A 7,274-nucleotide genomic window follows, 5' to 3' on the forward strand; every position below is an offset into this window, starting at 1 on the left:
AAATACACTCTATGCCACCTCATTTCAATCACTGGAGAAAATCCATCTGTGAAAGTCCAATGTGTCAAACTAATATTTAGTGGCATCCCGAGGCTGGGGCTGCTTTATGGGTCTGGCTCTGGTTCCAGCTTTCATTGACTCTCCCTTAAACTGTCTTTTATTAAAAGCCCATCACTGCAGCTATTACAGTGTGGCCTGTGTAGGTGTAAATTATTGCTGCTAACAGATAAAGATTTTCTGATCATTACCTTTCCTGGACTTTCACCGTAAGTGTCTTGAAAACCTGCATTTCTCATGGTGGCTTTCGATCATGTTTTCTTTCCAAGTTAGGCCGGTTTGATATTTCACTCGAGGCATCTGTGTGAACCGTTTTAGTCCGTTTTAGTTTTTCTCACTGCTAATGAGTACAGGTGGTAAAAGCAGCCCATGCAACAGCTTGGATTTAGCGTCATTTGACTCCAGACTCGTGAAGATGTCAGTTAAAGGAACCCTGCGATGTTTTCTTGGAGACAAAGGTTTTGTCCACATGTAGGATTACTTACCAGACTGCTCTGTGTATCATAGTGGTCCGAACATGTATTATTAAATCTGTTTTTATTTAGTCACGGACATCTTTTTAACCGAGGTAACTTTTTTTTTTCATTTTTCATTTCATCTTATTGTCCCACGTAAACAGTGTTAAACAATTATTAAGAACATATTCACAGTGCATTTAACTACAGCCCAAAACATACACAGCACTGATTAAGCAGAGGACAAACTTTACAGAATATTTTACAGTTCCAGGTTCAGCAATAAAAACTGGATTTGAACTTCATTTTGGGGACATAATCCAAACGTTGAATGCTTTGGGAAAAGTAGGTCATGGTTCAGATGAGAGTTTTTGTCTAAATTCATAATTTTTAGCAATATTTCTCAACAAAATCTGAGTTTTATGGTTACGATCATTAAATAGGTCAAATTTATTGTCCTCTGTCTTTTATCCTGTCTTCCTTCTCTCACCCGAAATGGCCGCCCCTCCCTGAGCCTGGTTCTGTCGGAGGTTTCTTCCTGTTAACGGGGAGTTTTTTCCTTCCTATTGTCAACAAAGCGCTTGCTGGGTTTTTCTCTGTATGTGTGATTGTAGGGTCGCCCTTACAATACAAAGCGCCTTGAGGCGACTGCTGTTGTGATTTGGTGCTGTGTAAATAATATTGAATTGAATTTACTTAAACACTATTCTTTTAATTGTAATAAAAGGCCCATTTACATATAGTTTTCATTTGAATTGGTTTGTTTGCGCCTTTAAGCACCACTATGTCTACACACCAGCTTTTCACCTGAAACAAAAGAGTCCTCTGTGGCTTCCTGCCAACAAAAGAGGCACTACAATATTAGATGATTCAAGATTAATTAAACACATTACCATGTTTTTTTGCCTCCTTAAAGGCAGGGAGGGGGCATGCCTATCTGAAATTCAGTTAAATATGCCCACGCCATGTTGTGTCAAGCAGCCATTTTATCACACTTTGCCACATTTAGACAGGAGAGCACTGTGATAGTGATAGGCTATTCAACTTGAAGAGCTTATCTCTCAGCCTGGCTCGTCAGCAGCACTAATATAACCTCAGCAGCCACCTCCACTGCCATTAAAAAAGTCATTTGAAAGGATTAATACTGTAACGCTCTCTAATTTCACTGCTGATTGTCGGCTCGCCTGCTACTAAGTGGGAAAAGTCAAACGGCGCGGGGTGAAAAATGGCTTCCATGCGTCCTGAATAAACATGAATATTCAGCATGATTTCCTTTCATGTTTACCTCAGTCTATGGCTGGTCTGCAGTACTGAGCTCTCATGCCAGACAGAAAAACTACGTTGGAGATTGTCTGTAAGTTACTCCTACAGTTCGTTAAACGTATCGTTTGACAGGATGTACGCCAGATATCATCAGTTATAGTGAGCAGGTCAAATGACTATGCAGTGACTCACCACTTGTGAGTGGTTGGCCAATGAACCGTTTCCCCCTTCCCCGACTAGAGATCAACATCCACAAGGGGGCAGAGTGCAATTTAATTACAGCTAAATGTCACTCTGCCCAATCACGCCCTCAAGAGCTGTAGGCAAGGAATGAAAGATAGAGCTGCAGGTTGCACGGCTGCATCCATCCTCCTGGTTTGATTAGTCTTCACACAGGGACCGGTAATTCGTGATAGAAAGTGATGAAAAAACTGATCCAGACCAGCTGTGTAGGTGTTGGACTGATGTAACCTGGGAAGGCAGACGTTTAACTTTCAGCAAACCATCTACCGTCATCCAGAGCTTTTACAAACAAAAAAGAGAGAAATCAGTGGATCCCAACTTTCTTTTTATTGCTTCAGAGCACAAAATTTTAATTAAAGTGTACCTGAAAGACACTTCATTCAACGAGTTTTCTTTGTGTAAGGATGTAACTCTTATAAACATTTTAATTTCCTCCTAATTTGGGTTACTTACACAAATATGGTGAAGATACCAGTGAGGAAAATATCCTCTTTTTTTTTATCCTCCACTGTAAGCACCGATACCTTTTTAATACCTTCTGGGATAGGATCCAGTGAAGTTGTTGCAGGGTTTAAGCGGCCTTAGTATTTTCTCTCTAGGCAGCAGCAAAGTGGCTCAAAGTATTTTCCTGCAGAAGCAAAGAGCCCCCAGATAGGGGCTTACACACATCATCATTTATAAGCTGGTTATTCAGGATGATTTTTGTGAGCTATCTCTGGAGGACACTACAAATTCATTTTAGTTTGATGCAGGGAAAGTGACAGCGAGGCTTTTAGAGACAGGTTACTGGGGCTTATCAGGTGCTTCTGATTTAAGTTAAAGCGAGGACTTGTATAGTTGTCATGTTATATTCAGCAGCAGCCAGAGACAGCCCTGTTTCTGCATGTTTTTTTAATGCATTTGCTCAACATTTCTCTGAACAGTTTGTAGTGTTGTAGCAGAATTTTGTCAGTTAGCCAAACTCCAGATAGCTGGCTGTGCATCATCTTTACGTGGCCATGTTTATCTTGCAAAGTCTTCACTTCAGAGTCACCAAAAAGCATGCTGGAAGCTGATGTCTATCAAAATAGGTTCACCAAACTGTTATTCTAAGGGGCATCGATGACTTTTACTATATCTCATCGCATATTTTCCAATATTTGTAGAGGTATTTCAATCTGGATCAAAGTGGTCTGCTGGTAGAGCAACACTGCAAGTCTTTAAGCCATGCAACTACCTCAGCCAGAAAAAGGCTTTTAAAGTAAACTGAAAATTTCCACTGATCAGAGTGTATGACCTTCAGCAAAAAGAAAAATTATGAAAACTTAAAAGCTAAAATCTGAGATTAAGTCCCTGTTAAATTTTTAAGTTTGCTCAATTTAAAAAAAAATGAACAAGCTCTAATTTTGTTAAGAGACAAAATATCAACCAAGGATCCAGAAAAAACACATCGCAGTAATAAATTGATTTATATGTCACTGAGTGAAATAAGGATTTAAACCCCTACAAACCAGCCAGAATTCTAGTTGTGTGCCCATGTGGTGCACAGATTATAGTCAATCAACCAATCTATTACAGATAAACCTTTTAACCACCATAGGCAAGACCATAGAGCTGTCAGAGGACGTCAAGGACAAGTTTATAGACCTTCCACAAGAATGCAAGTACAGGACTTTGCCAGTGAACATGTTAATGATTCAGAGAAGGCTCGGGAGAAAGTGATGTGGCCAGATGAAACCAAAATCGAGCTCTTTGACATTAACTCAGCCTGGTGTGTTAGAAGGTAAAGAAGTGCTGAGTATGATCCAAAGAACATGATCCATGCATGGAGGTGGAAAAGTTAGGCTTTGGGGACGACTTCACCGCATTGACGTGCCAATAGATGGGTGCATATAGTGTAAAATCTCAGACAAGAACCTCCTTCCTTCAGCCAGGTTTTCCAGCATGATGATGACACAAAACACATACTCAAGACAACAAAGGAGGGGCTAAAGAAGAAGCCCATTAAGATCATGGAGTGGCCTTTTCAGTCTCCAGACTGGTGGCTGAAGAAAGTGACAGCCAAGAAATGTGAAGGACTTAGAGAGTTTCTTTAAAGACTAATGGGCCAGAATCTCTCCTGATATGTGTGCAAATCTGGTGACCAACTACACCATTTGCCAACAAGGGTTTCTCCAACAAGTACTACTTCATTTTTTGTTTGGGAATCAAATGCTTATTTCACTCAATGACAGCAACTCAATTTATGACCTTTTGTTTGTAACATGCTTTTTCATGAATGAAACTACAATAAAAACGAGAAACTGCTCATTTCTTTGTAGCTGAGCAAACTGACCAATTCAGCCGCTGATCAGATAATCGTTCCCCCACTGTATTAGAGCATGTTGGTGACAGTTTCCATAGAGCACTTAGGCTACAGTGGATCTACCTTTACTTCACTGTAGGCTGGTTTACCATGGCGCCCATATGCAATCGTGCTAGTTGCAATAATACATTTAAATTAGTGGGTAACTTATAGCTGATTTAAAATATTAATTCTATGATTTTCTGAAGTCCCACTGATTCTTTACTTTAATTTTGATCACAGACACTCTCATTGTAGGTATATTTACACTTCTATATTTGATCAAAAGAGTAAAGAAGTCTTTTTAGGTCACTCTGATAAAGATATAAATAAACGGATAAAAACACTCTTTCCGTTTGAAACTGACACAGATTTCGACGGTGGTACAAATTTGGACGGCTGCTTGAATGATTCATTGTTTGGACTGGATGTGCTATAAGACAGAAAACCAGAGCAACTCGCACATAATCGAAGAGGCAGGCTTCTTGTCACTGTTGCTTAGCAACCATGGGAGCTACAGAGCCAAATCCCTATGGTGGCGAGCTGATGTTGAATTAGGAGTGGGGGGAGAGAAAGGAAATCTTTGGGAGAGATGTGTCTCTCTAGTAAGAGGAGGAGGAGGTGAAGATGTTCAGGTATTTTGGATGCAGTTCATCTTGACCTCATGCAAAACATTGTGTGTTTTGTTTTTCCTCTTTTCCTGCTGAGAAGAGGACTTACAGTGCCACTGAAGGTGACACCCCCCCCTAAGAACACAGTCTGCAGACTTTTTGTGGAAGATGTGCAGCCGAACATGTAGAAGTATAATCTCATTTCCCTCTAATCCCCACCACAGTGAAATGATTTTAATTTATACAGGAACATGGATAAAAATAGGAGGAGAGTCTCCTAAATCATTCCCATCAAAGAGTTTTAGATCAGATGAAAATATGCACTGAATCTCTCAGCTGGAACAAAAAGAACTGTGGAAATACTGTTGGTGAGAAGTAGACATCAGACAGCTGTAGTGTATCTGCAGTTCTCTCAAGCAACTGCAGTGGTGCTGGTGCTGTACAAATGCCGTCTCCAGTGTGATTTGCATTCCAACTGCAGAGGGAAAGAGGACCCACTTTGATTTGCTGTATGCACAGCAGACAGGCAGCACAGCCTCGTTCTTTTGCATGTATATTGTCCTTTAAGTCCTATTTCAGGTTCCCGATCGTCCAAGTTAGAGCAGATTCATGACAGGCGAGTGACACTGATGAGAGCTAGAGTAAGTCACCCTGGATTAGATCTTCTGCTGAGCTCATCTCTAGACAATAATCACATAATAACACGGTGACTTATACTACAGTCTGTTTACAACTGTTTGATCCTGTTATTTTTGACAGTGTTTTCACCAATCTGTCACTTCAAAACTCTTTCATTTGTTGCTTTTTTGCATGAGTTTATTTTTACATCTTCCCAGAACTGCTTATTGCAGAGATGACTGATAATTTATTTCATTAGTTTGGGTACTTGTAAAGAAAAATGGGCTGTTCTATTGATCAGAGACATTCGTTTTGACACAACACCCGTGTGCCAGAGTGGCCAATCCATACAGACATTTTTGTCAGTTTCTTTCTCTCTGCAAAAGATTATGCTGAAGGTAAAGCCTCAGGACTTGTTAAAGTCTCTGTATAGATGAACCATGTGTATTTTTGTTGTGCGTACATATTGAATGCTGGTGAATAATGGTAACTGTTGCAGCATCAGAGTGACTTGCAGATTGATTGCAGTTCTTTATCAGTGCATTTTTTCCTGCGTTTAACGGAAAGTACAGTGCAGTAATTCAAACACGTCCTTTACTTCATACATGTGTGGTACAATATATTAACATCTTATTTCTGTCACTATAAGACAGTTTTTATTGCTTTAGCGATTCAAAGGTTAACACTTCCTGGATATCAGTGTTTCATCACTATTTGAATAGGATTAGGGTCATTTTTGCAAGAGCAAAATCCACAAAATCATCACACACATTGAATAAAATGGCCATAAATGGAATTAATGACACTGTAAAGCTTATGTGTCACTTGAGTGCCTCTAATTGAGAAAAACAAAGCAAGAGTAAAAGGAGAAAACCAACTTTTATGAGCACATGATTTTTGTTAAATATTAACCACTGATAAAATCTAACAATGTGTAATCTTGTAAAATGATACTTAACGGCATGGGGTAAGCTTTAAGCCCAGCTATTAATGTTGGCAGTGCTGTTGTAACCAACTCTCTTTCTCAAAATGTCAGTATTCAGTGTTCATCTTTATTTGCAACGATTTATACTTATTAAATAATAACCACTGTGCTATGAATTACGCTTATCTGAGAAGTGACACATTAACAACAGCAATGAAAACCAAGAAGTAATTAGGAAAAAATATGTGCTTTTTGTAATATACTCACCTATGTTTGAATAGGTGAGTTGTACCGACAGATGTACAGATATAGTGGCGTGTATTGCAATAAATAAATAGATAATAGAGATGAACGGGGACTTTCCATGAATGGAAATGAATTTTGTTTTATAAAACAAAATCTCCTACTGTAGTTTTATGCATACCGGTCCATTAAATAGTGATTTCTATTTGCTGATGGTGCACAAAGCACGTTTGATACACGAAAACATGATTCTGTTCTAATAAGCCAACTCCCAACATGTGTATGTCTACCGCGAAGGGGGGATGTGTTTACGCCAACCAGCAGTTTCAAGGCCATTTTAAAAAAATAATCTAGCATTTTAATGATTATGGGCAACGGGGATTGAAGTACAGCACTTTAGCCTCTCGATATTATCAGATAAATATTATTTCTATCACTTCTTTTAATTCTAGCCAAGGCGTAATTACGGTTATGTTAATGTGTTAACCCCTCCCGCTATTTCTGCAAATGGTACAGTCCATAATGTGAAGCGGCAA

Source organism: Pundamilia nyererei, unplaced genomic scaffold, assembly GCF_000239375.1.
Source record: "Pundamilia nyererei isolate P.nyererei 1_Seehausen unplaced genomic scaffold, PunNye1.0 scaffold00008, whole genome shotgun sequence".
In the NCBI taxonomy this organism is placed as follows: domain Eukaryota; kingdom Metazoa; phylum Chordata; class Actinopteri; order Cichliformes; family Cichlidae; genus Pundamilia; species Pundamilia nyererei.